The following is a 20290-nucleotide window of genomic DNA, read 5'->3' on the forward strand; positions in this document are numbered from 1 at the left end:
GGATTGAGTAAAAACGATCGTATTATGTGCAACAAATTTTAATCTGAAGGTAGGTGCAGATGCAAAAAAAATTTAAGAAATTAAAAGACCTGGCATTAACCTCTCATTACCTCTATTCCTCGAAACAATTAGAATGATCGACAGATGAGCTAAATCAGGTTGTTAAACTTTTCGAAATAAATTTAAGCTTTATTTTTTGTAGCGAAGTTTAATACTTTCATTCTCACGCCATTTGCGTTTTTCTACCCCAGAAAGCTCGTGCCTTATTTTAGAAAATTTCGAGGTTTTCTTCAAAAATTTCTTGTGAGCCTATTTTTGGTCTATGACAGTTTCCCAAAATGGCCAATGTCGCCCCCTGGTGGGTGATGGAATTGTGCAGGGGGCGACAGAAGCTAAGGGTATAACATGGAATCCTATGGGTACGCTTGAGTTGGAGAGTGGGGACGATGAGAGAAAAATATTTCTGAAGGGGGCAATGGAACAAAAAGTTTGGGAAACTATGGTCTAGGATATCGGAATTTTTAATGGAAATGAACATTATTAATTTTTTTTTTTTTTTTTTTTTTGCATAACGGCAGATTAGCAGCGTCTGACGGACGGGGGAAAGATTTAATTGCTTCTGTTAATGTTAAAATATTAGTCTTTAAAAGGATCCCCATTCGGAAAGTATAAATTGAACAAAAATATCTTCAGTGTAGCTGAGATTATTACTTAGGGCCCTTTCACACGGAGCGGATGCGGACGCGGAAGAAGTTTTAACAATTGGAATATACTGCGCCTTTCAGACGAGCCGAAAAATCTCCGCACCTAGGAAATGTTCATGCGGGTCCGGACGTCGTCCGCATGTGTCAAAACCTAAGTGCGGGCTCCGCATCCGCACATAGAAGTTTTGACAATAGGTTTATTCGGAGCTATTCACACGATGCGGATGCGGAGCGAATTCGTCCGCATCTTTGGCTACTTTTTGAAGGTGATTTTTCACGGAATTTTTTTAATTATTTGCCATAAATACCCTTAAAAACACCATATGATGGTCCCTGCTCATTAGTATAATGTACCTACATACGTATATCCCTTCGTTTCCTTCTAAGATTGTGATATAGCAACTTTAACTGCCTTTTGTCCATATTTCACAATTTTATATAATAAAACCTGCCAACAACGGCCACTGACGGGACCAAAACTATAAGCCGTTCTGTTCATTACCAATATTTAATTGACTACATACTTTAATAACTTTTAAATTTAACTTAAAATTTTTAATTTGTTTCTTTTTAAATTTTTAAAATTATTTAAAAAATATAAATATTTGAAATATTATTTTAAATATTTATTATTTTTTTAAATTTTTTAACTGTTAATTTTTTTAAACTTTAAAAAAAATACTTTTATTAAACAACGTTATCCACGTACGGTGTTCACTCAGGGCCGGATTAAGTCGTTTGAAGACCCTAGCGCTTGAATATTTTTGGTGGTTCCCTCGATACCTACAAGTATATTTTACTCAATATTTAGTCTGTAAACTTAAAAAAATGAAATTTTATATTTCAGAAGTGACTAATCTAAGGATGGGATTTCACTCTAAAAGGTTTATGAAAGTTATTTTATAAAACTTGAAAAAAGCAACTAATAAATTGCAAGTGCAACCGATAAATTTATTAGTTGCTTTTTTAAAAGAATTATTATAAAATTTTTATAGTGTAATCCGTACTTGAGGCCGGGATTATACTATAAATTTTTGTAAAAGATCTTTTATAAAAGTTAAAAAATTCAACCAATAGGCGCATCGGTTGCATTCAAGCAAATGCAACCGGTGATCTTAATGGTTGAATTTTTCACGTTTTATCAAAGAGCTTTTACAAAACTTTTATAGTGTAATCCCGGCCTAAGACGGAATTGTGATGTGAATATTTCTAAGCACAGACATTTTGAAAGTCCCAACCCCTCCCTTTTTTTATACTTGCAAATTCTTTGATATTTGCTGAATTTTTTTTTTTTTTTGGAACATCGAATGTTTTGGATGTTTTTGGATTGGATTTTTCGAACATTGGATGTGTTTTTGGAATTTTCTTTCATATTTTACCGAAAAGACAGATTTTTTTTCAAAATTTTTTGAAAATATTTTAAGATATTTTCTCCCATCGACTACTTGTGAGGATCGGAATGGAGGCATCTTTAGGCTCAATGATAAAAACCACCAAAGAATGCCTCTTGGCTGCCTATGGGCACTGAATCAGGGGTGAAGGAGAAAAATAATTACAAAAATTGCGAAAAAACAGTTTTTACGCACGAATTTCGAACTAAAGATGCGGGCGATTCGTCCGCATCTTCAGTGCGCGTTTGAAAGGGTATGCGGATCCGCATCCGCTCCGTGTGAAAGGGGCCTTAATTGGCGTCAAATAACTTTTAAACGAGTTTAAAATTAGTGCTGATTAGTCCACACTCGCAGAACTGCGCAGAATTCAGCAGCGCAAAAACCGATTTTGAGGTGTGGCTACGCAAAATTGACCATTAATATCACCCACACTATGCTAGCCTTACCTCAAAGCCGGTTTTTTCCCTTGCGGAATTCTGTGCAGTTCTGTGGGTGTGTACACGGATTAAGGTTTAAAATTTGAATTAATATCTCATGATGAATGAAAAATTGTGTTGACGGCTAACAACTATATATTGTGCGGTGGATGGTTCGTTCATAAATGGTTTGGGATGGTAAGATTCAACCCCCTTCACTAATACTTTTAGGGGAAAGAACTGCCGCTACTGATCGTACAGGAAACCCAAGGACCAGTAAAAGTTTGAGTGGCGTGGTTTTAAGGTGCTCGTCCACCACTGTGAAGGTTGTTGTCACGGTCCTGGGTTCGAACCCGAGGGAGGATATAGATAAGATATTTTCCCTAACGAACTTGACGCGACCACCAATAGACAGCGCCTTCATTTCCAACCCATCTCATTAATGGCGGTAAATTGTGATATGGCCGGAGTTGGTGTTTGGTGAAATAGTAAACGTTTGACGAACCACCGAATTAGAGTACGTGTTCTTTCATCTAATCATATGTAAAATATATCCGCAGCACACAATTGAGTAATTTGCATTTAATTGGAATTTAATCTTCAAATCTGTTAGCGGACTTACTGTGATTCACGAACCATGGGTTGAGAAAAGCTGAACTACTTGATTTAAGAAGTGACGGAGCTCAAGCCTCCAGCAGGCCCGTCTCCAGGGAGGATAAAAGACACGAGGTGACCATGCGTCTCGTATTTTACGACAAAAATCTATATTTTGATTCTGGGAAGAAGGGGACCTCTGGATCAGAGTCAGGTTCCAACACCTAAATCTGAGAAGTCGGCACCTATACATGAGTGTTCCAGACTCGGCCACGAAGTCCGGTTGGAAGAGATCCCTGCAAGGGAATAAGTTCGGTAGCAGAGTTCTAGCGTCCATGTTATGGCACCTGCACATGAAATTAATTTTCGAAATGACACTAAATCTTATTTAAAACAATTTCGTTTTGTTCCTGGGGGACAATTTTGTTCCTGGGGGGGGGGGGGAAATAAGACGGTGGCCCTTTTAGTATATCCTCATAAGCTGTCTGTAATAAAACAGGTCTATGTGGAAAGATTCTAAAAATTTTGGGGAAGTTAAAGTTCATTAACTCCTTCGCTTAAAAGCGAATTGGCAAAAAAATTCGGATGCTCTTCGTTTGACGAATCGGCAATAAATACAGTAGCCTTGTCCTAACCTAACCGCATTAGAAAAAGGGAAGGAAAAAAATACACAAATAAAAGAGTAAGACAGTACAAAAATTAAGGTGATAAGAATGTAAATATAAAGTTAGATTTCTTTCACCCTCACCCTACCTCTCACTCTTATAAGATACATCATGCGTGGGGAAAAAATCACTATCAGGGTATACAAAAAACCAAAACGAAAAAAAATTGTAGGGTTGCAACAAAGCTTCGGGATGATCAGGAGAGAGGAAAGAAAACAGAGTGAACTTGTTTGAACTCATTCCACTGGCATTTGGACGCAATATTAAGTCCTTTGATCGTAAAATGTTAAACAAAAGAATAATTTTTAAAAATATATACACATAATAAATGCACCGCCGCAATGCTTTCCTTAGCATGAAAAAATATGAGTACTTATTTTCACCAATAGACGGCAGGCCATTCCGTTCGAATGTGTGAGGTTATGGAAACATCTGCTCAAGAGAAAATATTGTGGAAAAATTTTCTAGATATTACTATCAGAGGCATACGTGGAGGAGGGGGGGGGGGAAGCATAGGAGACTCTTCCAAGACGATTCCAAAAATTCCTAAATGTTTTAGTAAAAAAACTAAAAATATCGAAAGAAAATACATTCATATGAATATTAATTTCATTTACAATGCTTTTTGAAGGTTAATAACTCGAAAATTTTATCTGAGTTAAAAAAATCATTTCCCCCCTCCCCTCAAAAGGTGATCCTGTGTACATCCCTGATATATACCATTATTTTATTTGCAATGATGTGTAAACGGGTAGGCCAATGAAGCCTAGGAGTCTCCGAGTCAAACACGGGGCAAATTATTGAAGATTTTTGTCAATACGCATATACAAGATGTTTTGGATAAACGACTTGGGCTTTAGGCGCCTGAAAAATTGTTGGTCTCACTGAGTCTCAAACTCGTTAAGGCGTCACTGATTAGCAACATACAGTAATAAACAAATGTTATTTTATGTGCCAAGAAAGCCCCGATCACATAAAATGAAACAATGGTGTGCATAATGAAGACATGACCAACGAATAAGGAAAATACAAATTTCTAATGCTTTTCGACACACGGTGGGTGTCATCTTCAGAGGGAAAGACTTCATTCTTCCGCGACGTTTGAAGTGAACAGACGTACTTTTTTCCGCTGAGCAACCGAGAATAAATATTTGGTATCCAACCGAAGTGGGATCCTCGGTCAGCGTAGTGATTACACAGGGTGCATATGCAACACCCCTTAAAGAAGAGGGAGGGGTTTCTTAGGTGGTGTTGGCATAGGTAATGGCGTAAGGCATTTTACTGGCGAGCCGTTGATCGTAGACATACTTCCAATTAGTAGAAAAAGTATCCAAATAATGTTTAGTACCAACACCATCTTATAGCATAAAGCCTCCGCGCGAAGCTCGTGTCGTCACTGAAGTCAATTTCACCTATAGTCATTGGATATACTGCAAAAAAGGTAAAAATATCGCTCACCTATAGTCATTACACAGGGTGCATATGCAACACCCCTTAAAGAAGAGGGAGGGGTTTCTTAAGGGGCTTACTGCAAAAAAGGTAAAAATATCGCTCACCTATAGTCATTGGATATACTGCAAAAAATTTAAAGATATCGCATGTGTCTGCCTATACCCAATGGCTACAGGTGAAATGGACTTCTGCAGCGACGTCAAAGCTTCGCGTGGGGGCCTTCTGCTATAGATGGTGTTGGTTGTACTCATGTTTCAAGGGGTTTATTGCTATTAAAATAAAAACTTTTTATAAGGGCATCCCGTGCTCAAAAACCCAATTGGAAAGTTGTTGCCCTGTCTCTCCTGATGAAAAAACAATTCCACGATTGTAAGAGCAATATTCACTGAGATATTGGAATTCGAAAAACGGAGAAAGGGAGGCAGCGTTAAATACGGGTAAACCGTTTTATCCGCATTTAATATTTTTCCCAGTTTTCCTTCATTTTTCGAATTTGAATATCTTGGTGAATATTGCACTTCGAAACGTGGAATTTTTTTTGTTGGCACCAAGAGAGACAGACAGGGCAACAACTTTGTAATTGGGTTTTTGAGCACAGGGTATCCGTATAAAAAAAATTAACATTTTTATTTTAATAGCCATACAACCCCTTGCAACATGACTGACATATCTGAGTACTACACGTTATTCGGATACTTTTTCTAATTGGAAGTATGCCTCTAGAATCAACGGTTTGCCAGTAAAATGTCATACGCCCCATTACCCATGCACCCTGTATATTTTTTTTCTGAAGACGACACCCACCATGTGTCAAAATGCATTAGTTTTTGTATTTTCCGTATATTTGTCTTATTTGTTGGTGATTGCTTAGTATTCTAGGGCAAAGTTTATCTACTTTTCTATAGTGTGCCTAAGAGATGAAGACTGCTTCGGCATTTATCACGGCGATATCAACTTATTTTAAAAACAAATTTTTGGTCCAGAAATTGTTATCCAAAAACAAATCATTTATAGATACAACTCGATAACATAACTATCTTTTGAACACTAAAAAAAGGATCCTTATTAAGTTATAAATAAGGGGTTATTCAAGTATTACGTCAGCATCGACGGGGGAGAGGTTTCGGATTTGCTGACTTGATGACAAAGGGGGTTTGAAGGTTGCTTACGTCATCATCCACCCTTTTTTGAAGATATGAAATATTCTAAGCTGCTAACGAAATTTTGCTGACGTGGGGGACAAAAATGGCTAAAAATCTGCTGACGTAATACTTGAATGGTCCCTAACCCAAAAAAAAATGAAAAAAATTTTATGCATTATATCTCACAAGTGAATACAAAAATATAATACCGGATGAAACCGTGAAAAGATAAAATCAATAATATGAAAAACAGTGAGCTGAAATGAAAATTTGAAAAATATATATTAAGTATAAATACTAATCTGTTACATCTAATTAAAATCAAACAAACTTCATTTAAAAACTAAAAAATATCCATATGATCAGGAGGTTAGTACTGCACATATTATGTTACTCATTATACAAAATCAAAATTTCTAAACAATTTTGCTTTTCTCAACAGTTTTCAAAATGTGATACTCCCTTCAAACGATGGAAGTTTATCGATAAGATAATTGGTAAAAATCGTATCAATCCCCTCCCTGATAACAATGAACCCCATGATCATTTTGTAAACATTGTTTCATCATCCATTCCACCTACGGATAACTACCAAAAATATGTCCCCTCTATTCTAACAGATCTTTTTTCCTCTCCCCAACTTACCCGGAAATCATTTCTATTATTGATCGGTTATCTTATTCGGTTTCTAGTGATGATGCGATTAATTCATTGATTCTTATATGTTTTCCTTATTTAGTTATAATACTTACGAATTTGATAAATAATACAAATATACAAATACAACGCCACAACAGGCAAAATGCCCAACGAAGTGGCTGAGAAAAAGATGCCTATAAAAATATGGATGTCATATTTCAAAAATACAGCAACCCAATTAAAAATGCAATTAACACAAATTATAAACAATATATACACATGATAAAATACACACAAAAAAAGTTTTTGACAATAGAGTAGGTGGGAATGGATATTTTCTCAAACATACGCGCTCGTTGTCTACGTAACTAAAATATCAATCTTATATCAGCTTTTGATTGTTCGAAAATATTTGCTCAATATGCGTTTTAATATTGTTTTACTCCCGTTATCATCGAGTATCCGAGAATTATGTGAGAAGATATCCTGAACACTCTTTTACGTCAGTTCAAGGGTTTACTTCCGGAAAATAATGGCGTCAAGTTTATAAATGGAACTTTCGAATTCAAACACGTTCCAAACATTTAGACGCAAGTCCGTAAGCAATTGTTCGCAAGTCGAAAACGTGACATGAAGTAGAGCAAGGATGGTCAACCTTTAGAAAAGTGCTGGCCACTTCGTTCGGCTAAAACGTCACGGTCACCCAAGTGGTCTGTAAACATGTCGCGGGTCGCTTAACCCTACAGTGCGTACTGTTGCCGATTGGCAACATCTACTTTAAATGTTTTCCCCGTCACCAATTGGCAGCTTCATGTTTGAGACATTCATTATTCCCATTTTTCCTTTTCGTTCGAAAGCCATTCATAGATGGCAGTAAAACTCAATTTAAAAAAATGTAAATATTCTGTAAATTGTCAAATCAGAAAATAATGCACTGTAGGATCTAAATGATTTATTTACTTTTTTTTACGTTGAAGTTTGCAATCCAATTTTTTTTTCTGTCTATAGTTTGAATCAGAAAGAAGGTAGTTATGTAATATTTAGAAAGTAATAATATATACTTCAATACATTGATTTTATATGCAATTTTACGTACTCTGTAAGACCCTGTATAAGGAGTACAAAATTCGGAATAGATTTTTTCCCCGCTTACTATAGGCTTCATTAATTATGAAAAAAATTATCTCAAAATAAAATATGCATTGTGGGGTTAAATGATCTAAAAATGTGACGCATACCGCCGAAGCGATCTGGAACTGCGCCATGGGTCACTTTAGTGATGTGGAACTGCACCACGAGGCACTTAAGGGATCTGGAACGGCGCCGCAGGTCACTTAATTGATCGGTAAATCTCAACTGTCCCTTAGTTCAATTTTACTTTACTTACGATTAAAACGGATTAAAAGCTGAACAGTTATTTTTTTAAATCGGACGATTCTTTTTGGAACACCCTGTATATGTGCAATTTATTTCATATAAACTTTATCTAAGCCTAATATTTACTGAAATGTGCATAACTAAAGAAAATTGTTAATCAAAAATTTATCGGAAAAATACGCAATATGAATTGATGGCTTGACTTCAATGATAAGTAACTTCTAATTGACATGTGCAGTGCTGCAATGGTGAACAGTTACTCAGATAAGAAAATGCGGGACAGCGATAGTATTTCCCATTTAAAGATAACACCAAATCTTCATTGATAATAAGGAAAAAAAATCACTTTTTGTGAAACAAAATCGAGAAAGACAAAACATAAGATCAAGAAACAATGAGATAATGCATATACCACACCTTTTCAGGTTTCACTACTTGAGTTTAGAGTTGATGTTTGATGTTATCTTTCAGCTATTTTTCAATGATCGAGTACATCAATAGGAAATAAGAGTCATCTGTTCGCTCAAAATAATTGATTCATTCTTATACTTTAAATTATGTATAATACGTGATATATATTACATACAGTAAATACGAGTGATTGTGACCAAGCAATTTGGAGCGGAATAGTTTCAATTCTAATTTTAATTTCTAAAAAAAAACAAAATAGCCGATTTGTCAGTACGTATAAATCAAAAATATGACAAGTACAATAGTTGCACAATATGTTAATTTTAACCCGTGAACGAATGTTTTATATAATTTAAAATTTGCCATTCGTTTCTACGGACTAGAACACAAAATATATTTTTCTGATGTGAAATTACGTGGAATAATTTATTATCGATCGATTGTAGCTTATCAGCTACACGATGGAAGGTTAAAATGTTTTAAAACATGTTTTAAACATTCACACATGTTTTAAAACATTTTACAAGATTCCCCAAAAACTCCTTTACCAAATAAATAAGTCATTTATTGTTATACGATGGGGAAGTGGTGCAAGTTGATCAATCCTCATTTTGAGAAAAGAAGGTTTTACTAGAGTTGTTATAATAAGGCCCATGCCGAGAAAATTTTGTGATTTCACAATCTAGTGGCAAACAATATTGAAGCTAAGACTTGGTTCATTCTTTCTTTTAACAGTTTAGCGCACTTCTAGATTGCATTTCTGGACTAAAATCAGAATTCTTGAAAATGAGTCTTACATATAAGAAGGTTAAAGTCAGAATGATGTGGAGTCAATTGATTTTACAACAACAAATTGTCTTCAGTGGATTCACACATTTTTACAACTTGTCCCTTCTGGAGGCCGCTTGTTATACCCTTTAAGATAGATTTTTAGTTTTTTTACACAGGTATGGAGACTGTTACAGACTTGCACGTCTTTATAAGAATTACATTAAACAAATGAATCCATACATTTCCTGTTGTGTCCAATTTTTTATGTACAAGTTATCTGTAAGTAACCCAAGAAATAAAACTGTTCTCATTTTTATCAAAATGTATTATTTCGAATTTTTGTGACTTGTCTCACATTTTTTTCCTTTCCTTTGGCTGTTTAAAGTTTCAAATGTTATTCAGTCACTGAATAGGTTCCATTTTTTCAAAACAAATTGAACTTAGATATACCAATTATAGCACGTAAGAATAGAATTTTTCATTAATCTACAAGCTTATGCAATTCTTTGATGAAAATAGTGAAAAGCCTGCCTTACTCTATAATCTCGAAGGCAGCATGAATAAATATTTGCTGCAATGTTTTTTCCCCATCTGAGTGTTTTTATCTATTTGTCCTCATAACAATTTTTGAAAGGAAAAGGTATTACATGCAAAACAGTAATGAAATTTTTTATAATCAGTATTGCGATATTCGATGCATTGCAAAAAAAGCTAAACTGTCAACAGATAAAAATTGAGGATAAAACGTTCGTAACAACTGACCTAAACACATGCACCTTTTCCCTTTCAAGCTAAAAAGACATGTATTGATATTCTAACTTAAAAAGAAAAAAATATTTCTGAATCAAAAATCTTTATTTTACGTCGTATGTATTGTAACTTCATTAGCCAAATTCCGTTATAACGAGAGCTCACAATCACGAAGAAATTTTGAATTTCAATTTCGAATAATCGAATTTCAATTTTGTGCTTTGTCAGGTTATAAATTGTAAAAATTTGTCGCTACGTTTTAATGCAAACATAGCGACAATTTTTTACGTCTTTTAGATAATTTCTATATATATATATATACACACACACAGTATTATTTTTTTTATTTATAATGAACAGAACTTCAGTCGTGAAATTGATTTATGGTAGTTGATTCTCAAACGTTTTTGCATAGAATTTCGTATTCTCAGTGATTTAGCCAACCAACCGAACAATTTGAATTCTCATTTATCTCACACTCTTTATGGACAGGTTAACAATTTTCTGCTAATCGGGAAGGTTTTTTCAGCACAATTTGGAAACGACTCACTGAAAGCCTTGGCAGTGACCGTGGTCTCTTAGGCCGGGATTACACCATATAAGTTTAACAAAAGATTTTTTACAAAACTTGAAAAAAGAACAACAACCAATTAGTTACTTTCACTCGAATGTAACCGATGCGCTTATTGGTTGAACTGTCGAGTTTTATAAAAGAACTTTAACAAAACTTTTATAGTATAATCCCGGCGCTAGTAACTGGGATAGATGAAATTTGAATAAAATTCTTACATATCCCTAAAGTGGGGGGGGGGGATAAAAATTGACTTTTTTTGTCCATTCTTTGTAAGATGTACTTTAGAGCAGCGTTTCTCAACCTATGGTCCGCGACGATTTCATAGTTGGTCCGCAAGCAGACTTGATGAAATTATTCACTCGTTGTAATTGAAATTAGTAATATCCGTATGGGTTCACATAAAATTATGCCTTCACACACTTAGGTTCACTTTACATCATCGAGGAGAATGCAGGAAATTGCGATTCCAAAAACGGAATATCACTGAATTTTGCCAAAAAATGCAATTTGTTGCTTTAAATTCAATTTGCTTTACCGTTGAAATTGCTGAAGGGTGTGAAGATAAATTTTTGTTACTGCGATTTTGTAAAAGCCCTTTATTTAATGAAAAAAGTAATTCAAGTGACCTGATGGCCATATTTCATTAAGAAAAAAAAAATCGGAAACACGAAAATTAATGTCCCGTAATATAGGACACAAGTAGTCCGTCAATTTGTTTCAGACATTTTATTGGTACATGTTTTCAGAAAGGCTGAGAAACACTGCTTTACAGTAATGTTTATGAGAAGCATGTGCGATGGTAATTGTCATCCTTAGTTTAATTCTCGAAGAAAGAAAAGCTAACGCTTTCGAGAGTATTTCTGACGTTATAGCGAAAGCTTTTCCATTTTTAACTTGCTATAAGCAAATGTTTTTGTATCTTTAACATAAGATCTTTGACAATCACTTGTTATAAGACTCGTTTATACGACTGTGTATGTCAATGGTTCCCAAATGATGTCACGAGTTGTATTGGGGATAAAGCCGGGTTTTCCAGGAATAGGTTTTTCTGCACCAGGTGAACCGAATAGGTCCATTTTGCGTCGGCAGAAACGTAAAACGTAATGAAGAGAAGATCGGCGCACGACGCATTTGACTGCTCCAGAAGCAATTGGCCAATCACTCCCGACGTAAAGCGCCGTCATGAAGCGTATTGCGTTCTGTTAGAAAACAGTCATACTGCTTTTTTTATTGGTGAGTGGACGGCGTGTGGCGCTGGGCGATTCACGTCGCACGCGGCGTTAAAAAATCTGCTCCTAGAAAAACCCGGCTTAAAAATGTAATAATGAAGACAGAACTCAAATAATGAGTATCTCGAGATAGTTTCAACGTTCACGGCACTTTACCTCTATGGAAATATATTTCGCGCATAACATATCAAAAAGACAAACGTTGTCGACTAATAAAGGAAGATGGCAAATCGCTATGAACAACTACCTATATGAAACTCTAATGCATCGTTTCCCGAATTTTCCCGTTTATTCGCCCCCCCCCCAAACTCAAGTCAATCCATAGGATCTTATACTAAATCTATAGCTTCTACCAGTCTTTCTGGACCATTCCATCGTCCCCCGGGGGTAACATTTCTCACTTCAGGAAACACTGCTCTAAGGGATTTTTTCTTATTACCGAAACAATTGTTTGCTGCGATCTTCTCAACTTAGAAAATGTTTCTGTGTTTCCTTGTTTCACTTATTCGTGGCTATCTAGTTAAATCTCATTGTAACACAAATGTACGAATTCACATCACTTTATATAACCACGTTGCTTTTTTTTTGCACTAAGTTTTTTTCTGCACAAAAACTGTCAGGTTTTTTTAATTTTTTCATTCTATTCATGTCTGTGACTAGGAATAACAAAATCGTATACTTAATTTAATTAAAAAACCTTAAAAAATTTTGATTTACTCTTACCTTTTCTTGAAATTAAAATTTTTTTTGAAAAGCTCTTATTTGAATGTTTTTGCACGTAATATAAATAATCTAGTTTTTAGATAGATTATGTATCTATGTAATTAATCATCTGATCATTTTTGTCACACCACAGTCATTTCCTGCACACGAGGGCTAATTAGACCGGAACCTACAATTTATTGCCGATTCCGAACGGTGGGCTTGTTTTTATACTCATCGAGAGGTTGGTGCGCTAACCCTTCGATGGGGGACTCCCTGCTGTAGCAATTTTTTCTGCAATCATGTCACCGTCTCTGTTGTACCCCTGTGTCAAGAAAGTTTTCTGACAAGGACGAACCGGGTATCAAACTCGCGACACCTCTAAACATCCTTTGGTACGTTAGGCGAGTATCTTATCTACCTGGGCTACCGCGCCCCTCGATGTAATTACATAAATGCATAATCTTGCAATATAATTACATAAATGCATAATCTTGCAATATAATTACATAAATGCATAATCTTGCAATATAATTACATAAATGCATAATCTTGCAATATAATTACATAAATGCATAATCTTGCAATATAATTACATAAATGCATAATCTTGCAATATAATTACATAAATGCATAATCTTGCAATATAATTACATAAATGCATAATCTTGCAATATAATTACATAAATGCATAATCTTGCAATATAATTACATAAATGCATAATCTTGCAATATAATTACATAAATGCATAATCTTGCAATATAATTACATAAATGCATAATCTTGCAATATAATTACATAAATGCATAATCTTGCAATATAATTACATAAATGCATAATCTTGCAATATAATTACATAAATGCATAATCTTGCAATATAATTACATAAATGCATAATCTTGCAATATAATTACATAAATGCATAATCTTGCAATATAATTACATAAATGCATAATCTTGCAATATAATTACATAAATGCATAATCTTGCAATATAATTACATAAATGCATAATCTTGCAATATAATTATATTTCAAGTAAATTTACAAGATTATGCATCTAGATATCATTATATTGCTGTTGCATGAAACCATATTGTTTGTGCAGATTTAGTTAAACGTTTACATATCGTTAGCGCTTTTTAGGGGCAAAGTTTACGATGCCCATGCTTAGCACAGGTAAGTAAATTTCGGGAAGCGGATGCCCGTGTCAGACCAACACCCCCTATAGATAAGCTCTTATCTATAGGGGGTGTTGGTCTGACACGGGCAAGTGGTTAAACCGAGCTCTACAATGGTTATTCAATCAGCACCTAGAGCTGTGGTTCTCAACCGAGAATGGGATACTTCAAGGGGGCCACGGAAGAAAATGGAGAAAGGGGCCATGACAGGTGGTTTGGAGAGCTGAGAAGAAAAATGAAGGCGTGAAGAAAGTCCCAGACTAAATTTTCCAGTCCCCCTTCCTATATGAAATTTATTGTATGAAAAAAAAAGAGAAAAACCATATTAGGCCCCGGGCTGTAGCCCTGTCAGTCCCACTCTTGTGAGGGGCCTCATGCCCATAAGTGACCCCACCTTATGATATTTTGTATAGTACAATTAATTTTGAAAATAAATAGGAAATATGTAGACTGTTTATTTCCAGCTAAAGTATGGGACTACATAGCATCAGTTTGCCTAAGGAGGGGGGCTTCATGATATTGAGACGGTCCTGATAGAACTCAGACTAGTGGGGAGATCAATAAATTCTAGGCTACTGGTCTGGAGGCCAATTTTCTTTGCAAAATTTTTGTTCAGTATAAATTCACTGAAAAAAAACCCCATTTCAATACGTATGTCTTGCTTCTAGATGAGAGTTGAAAACTCTAGGTAAGACGGGGGAGCCACGAGAAAAAAATATGGTTCAAAGGGGGCCCACGGGTAAAAAAAGGTTAAGAAACACTGACCTAGAGTAAAAACGAAAAAGCTACAAATATTAGGATTAACATGCCATTAAAAACGACTGAGGATGCAAACTTTTTTTTTTAATTTAGATTTAAACTCGTTGTGCGTCACTCCTTTTTCAGTCAACGATAACTGCAGTCCTATCAAAACAAAAAAAAAAGACAAGCTAATTGAAATTACATGTATTAAGGAAACAGCGTGTATAGGAAATTTCGATGAATCACTGGAACGTGATTTTTTTCGAGAAGAGCTCGAAAACTAGAGATGCGTTCCAGATAAGTTATTACACGAGAAAACAACAAATTCTAACCCGTATCAGTCACGAACGAAAGTTCTCTGATTATCTGCAAATAATCTGAAGATAAGGAAACAAAAAAGCAGCCATTTTATCAGAGATAAAGGGTAATAATAACATGTTTACATCCATCGTTTGTTAGAGACACGGTCAATCCAAGTATTGCGACGAAAATAAAAATCAAATTTACGACCCAAATCGAACATAACACATTCATTTAATGTCTGATATCGAATGTAAATAGGAAAAAGAAATCCACAAATTGTGAAAGAAAAGTCAATTTCAGTCACAAAAATATCGACACATAGGCCAATATTTAGAATTTTAATTTCATATGGAGTTGCAAAAAAAAAAAAAAAAAAAAAAAAAAGTTATATACATGTTCCACAATTATAGATTTTGTGTAGTATTTTTCTTGAACAAAAAACTTTCAGATTATATTATACTGAATAAAAAAATCGAATTAAATTTACTTACGCAATTCATTCACAGGCGGAGATAGACTTAAAAGTCTGGGGGGAGGGGGCACGATGATGATGTCTATGCATATATACATTAGATCAGTCGACTACACCTTTGACGGTGGGGGCCCCACGTATCTCCACCCATTTTGTTCAATCGATTTTTTTTTTTTGCGAGCGTTTCTATTCTTTATTACAAAATACAGTATCAAGTTTTATTGGTTTTCTGCGGTTCCCAACTTCGAGACGAGAATGCGAGCCGATCTCCCCGTTAAAAAGTCTCGCCGGAGAGAGCAGCAGGCCTATAACGGTATAATTATTCATTCATTGCACTTCAATCACTGAGTTGAGGAAAAACTCATAGTTAAAAAAATTGATTGCAGATGGCGGGACTACACATAACAAGCATTACACAGAAACAAACTTCACGGAAGGTTCACTATACCTACACACACATTCCAACATGTACCAATTTGTTAGAAGTTCCGCAGAGGAATATGGACGAGGTGCGTCTGGTTTAGTAGTAGTATCAAGTTTTAATGCGTTTAAAAATAGGTGATCAGTCCATTTAAGTTTTAAAAAGTTCGACTTGAAACAGATTTTTAATCAAGAATAAAATTTTTCTACAAAGGAATTGAACGTCATGCAATTTTAGAGTTAAATACGCACAGTTTCATAAGTAGGCTGACCGTATTTCCTCGAAAAAAATACAAGATACTTGAAAGTCACTTCTCCCACGGACCATTGAATACGAGAACTTACTGGTCCGCAGCCATCATGAGTGGTCCGCTAAACGAAAAACCTCTTCTGAATAATAATTCATTATTTTAAATATTTTGTCATTTAGAAGAGTGATATACCACCAAGGGGTACAAAAACAATTAGAACTGTAGTCAAACCTCATGAAGAAACCGCTGTTGATTATTACTTTTTTGAAAAGTTTATTTCACATGATGAAATAGTACATAATGATGCGAGAAGCAAATTCATCAAGAGATCCCGTGGATCTGTACTGATGAACACAAAGTATCGATGAATAATTACAAATGCAATTTTAGGGACAGAACAAACAGATGACAAAAAAGAAAAAGATTGATAAATACATCGGAGTAAATCTGTATCTATGAACAAGTATACAATCAGAATACAGTACATTTCAAATATACAGTGTACTTTCATATACATTATGAATGAAGAATATGAAATGCTAGAATGATGCGAGAAAATTGTTTAGCGACTTCGACAATTGGAGGCAAACAGCAGGAAGTGTACTTAGACATTGGTAAAATTGGATTTAGCGCTGACCGATAGCTTTTTTTTTCCTTTTTGTTTTTCAAAAATGTTCGTTGATGTTAGCTAAACAGAAAAGATAATTTTTTAAACGTTTTTTGATTCTGTAGCTTTATCGGTAAACAAGTGTGGAGGTTTGACGAGATCTTTTAAATTACATTTTCAGAAAACATTTTGCAAAAGATATTTGCTACCAAGAAAGTATAATATACTGAATATTTTTTTGCTAAGATTCAAACATCAACATTGATTACGAAATAATTAAAACAGCTTCACATAAATACACGTGTTTTCTCCGGCATATTCAGCAAAAAACAAGACATTTTCAGGTGTGAAACTGACTGGCGAAGTTTTCAGTTACTGGTTGCGGACCACCACAATTTTTTTCTCGGTGGTCCGATTGTTTGATCACTGCTCTCGGACCAGTGGATCACCAATGATTTCGAACGCTAAGAATAGTCGGGTTATATGAAATACCTGGTTTTCTCTAATTTCAGGAATGGCCGCCAAATGGAACAGTGATAAAGTAGGTAAGAAAATGATCCCATGATGTCAAGAGTCAGCTTCACTAGGTTGTCACCATCACCACGACTGCTATAGGAGAACATTTGTTTTTCCTTCTTGAAATTTACTCAGGCAAATTCATAAAGGTGTTTATTAATTATTGGAAATGTGCCCACTAATTTGAAACTAAGCACTATGTACATCACAAGTGTTTTATTTTATTGTCTCGTGCTAATTTTTAGCTTTCAATTCTCTTGGCTGGATGAAATGCTATTTTTTCACAGATGGTGTGTCGGGTAATATGGAGTACTATAAGTATTATCTGAGCTGGGCTAGAATATCTTTCCAAATTGGAAAGTTTAATAAGATAAAAGAGGGAAGGTGTCTAGAAATAATGTGTCCTATTATCTGTGGGCCTACCTTGACTGTTTTGAGGCAGAATGGAAAGATTGCATTTGTGACTCTTGTAAATAGACACTGACACCACCGTATCAACTAAAAGAAACATACGATGAAATTTTTATTTTTCATTGTCATACTCATTAAATCTTGTTTTTGATCAATTTGAGTAAGTTTTCTTCATTTCGAATTCCTTATTACCCGACTATATTTCAAGTAAATGAGTAAATTCAAGAAAATTATTTTTCAATGTTTTCTGTCAGTTATAATATTCATTTTCAAATACGATACACTTGTCAATGAAAAGACAAAAAACAAGCAATTGGATAATATAAGGCAATAAGGAGGCATTAATTCTCATTTTCCCGCTTGAGAAGATGTGAATAAAAATTTGAAATCAATGTTATTGCATGAGTATCCACCTCAAGAGTGGGTCTGGTTCATTATTTTATATTTAATTTTCCAGGCTTTGTATCTCTAAGTGAACTCAATATTTCGAAAACCAAAGATTCAATTCAATTTTTAAAATTATTGATGTGGCGGAAAACCCCACTAAATTTCCGTATTTCTACGCTAAAATCGGCAATTTTAACATTGATCTCTACGGGGATCATCCAGTGTATGTCCCTCAGGAGTGATGCTGATGATGATTATGACGTCTATTCGAAAAGCCTCATTGCCAGTAGGCACGATCACCGCTCATAATAAAAATTTCGAAAAAATTGAGGAAAAAACGTTAAAATTTTCAAATATGCGAGATTAATATTCATAATTTTTGCCATAATTATCATAATATCGTTGAAAAAATGGAACAAATGTATGAAAAACATCTGAACGAAAATTACAGAAACGTCCCATAATACGGGACATCAGTGGTCCGTCAAATTGTCTTAATTGGCCCTTTTCAGAAACGTTAAGAAACACTGCTCTAGTACGTATTAGCAGATAGCTAATACGCTATTCAACTAGTGCTAAAATGTTTTCATGTATAGCTAAACCTTTAGGCCGGTCGTCCACTGGAAGCTACTAGGCTGCGCTCATAGTAGAGTGTACGCGCATAATGCTCATAGTAGAGTGTATGCGCATAATGCTCATAGTAGAGTGTATGCGCATAATGCTCATAGTAGAGTGTATGCGCATAATGCTCATAGTAGAGTGTATGCGCATAATGCTCATAGTAGAGTGTATGCGCATAATGCTCATAGTAGAGTGTATGCGCATAATGCTCATAGTAGAGTGTATGCGCATAATGCTCATAGTAGAGTGTATGCGCATAATGCTCATAAGTGGATTGTATGCTCATAAGTCACGTGTATGCACAAGACCGCTATAGTCGTATATAACACGACTCATGTAATAATATAACTGCTATACTAATGTAATCTTGTGTCCATGGCTATAGTAGTCTAGTGCATACACGCGACTTGTTTTCGCTCAGTGTTATCCGAAAAAAAAGAAAAAAATTGAGTAATTTCCCTCCTCTCTGAAAATTTAAGGGGTAATTTTGTAAAAAGAGGGGGTATTTCTTTATTTAAAAAAACAGAAATAACAGCATTAAAAAAATTACCTAAAAATTTGAAGTACTTTTACTCCTCAGCAAAATTTGGAGGAGTAAAACTGAATTTTGATGCGTATTGGCAAAAACTGTTTTCGCCAAGTGGACGACCGGCCTAAGAAATTGATGACTAGAGCCCTTATTATATGCAAATGCAATTGCATATTTGAGAACTTTTCATAGTGCATATGAATGCATAAAATCACCGAAATTTGAAATTAGTGCATATTTTTAGCATTTTTTCTATTGATTCCATTGTTCTAATTGTTTTCAAGATTATTTTTATCTTTTTATTCTTTCAAAATTCATATCAAATTTTTTTTTTTCAAAAAATATTTCATCATTGAGTATTATTTGTTTTAGGACATTTTTAGGCACTTCTAAATGAAGGTTCTCTTCGTTTTCGCGCATATTTTTTTTAGTTTTACTGCATATTTTTCTTCTCTTAGGTTAGGCCATACTTCATTGCTTTTAATATCATGTGTATGTGTGGTTTCTCATATTTTCGTACACACATATTTTTCATTTTATGTATATTTTTCTATTCGTGCATATTTTTCATTTTTGGGCAAATTTCAGCATTTTTAGGCAAATTTCAGCATTTTTAGGCAAATTTCAGCATTTTTAAATGCGTATTTCAGCATTTTCAGAGATGCATATTTTCAGTTTTTATGAATTTTTTCCCAGCACTTCCAAGTGCATATTTTTTTAATTTTTGCGTATATTTTCCATTTTTTGTGCCGTACTGCAGCATTATTAGATGAAATCAAAAATATATGCGAATAACAAATTCATGTGGCATATTCAAGTGAAGATTTATCTTAAGTGCATAGTTTAGCATTTTTAGTGCATATTTCAGCGTGTTTTAGTGCATATTTCAGCGATTTTTAATGCATATGTTTCCACTTTTTTAACGCATAATTCGGGCTCTAGTGATGACTTTAAACTAGTGGGTCCATGCCCCACCAAAGCATATCCGAAATCCTGATGCCCTTTCCGCCCCCGGAAAACTTTCCAATTGCGTA

The 20290-nt window shown here is 34.7% G+C and overlaps 1 protein-coding gene across 1 annotated transcript in view; it reads right to left on the minus strand.

Annotated features, from left to right (window-relative positions):
- The window catches only part of LOC149085517 (uncharacterized), a 54379-nt gene that overhangs the window by 22646 nt on the left and 11443 nt on the right, over nucleotides 1-20290 (minus strand). The gene's annotated exons all lie outside the window — the stretch shown is intronic.

The sequence above is a fragment of the Pholcus phalangioides genome, unplaced genomic scaffold, assembly GCF_987345545.1.
Source record: "Pholcus phalangioides strain wild (caught in Gottingen) unplaced genomic scaffold, Ppha-v1.0 ptg000007l_1, whole genome shotgun sequence".
In the NCBI taxonomy this organism is placed as follows: domain Eukaryota; kingdom Metazoa; phylum Arthropoda; class Arachnida; order Araneae; family Pholcidae; genus Pholcus; species Pholcus phalangioides.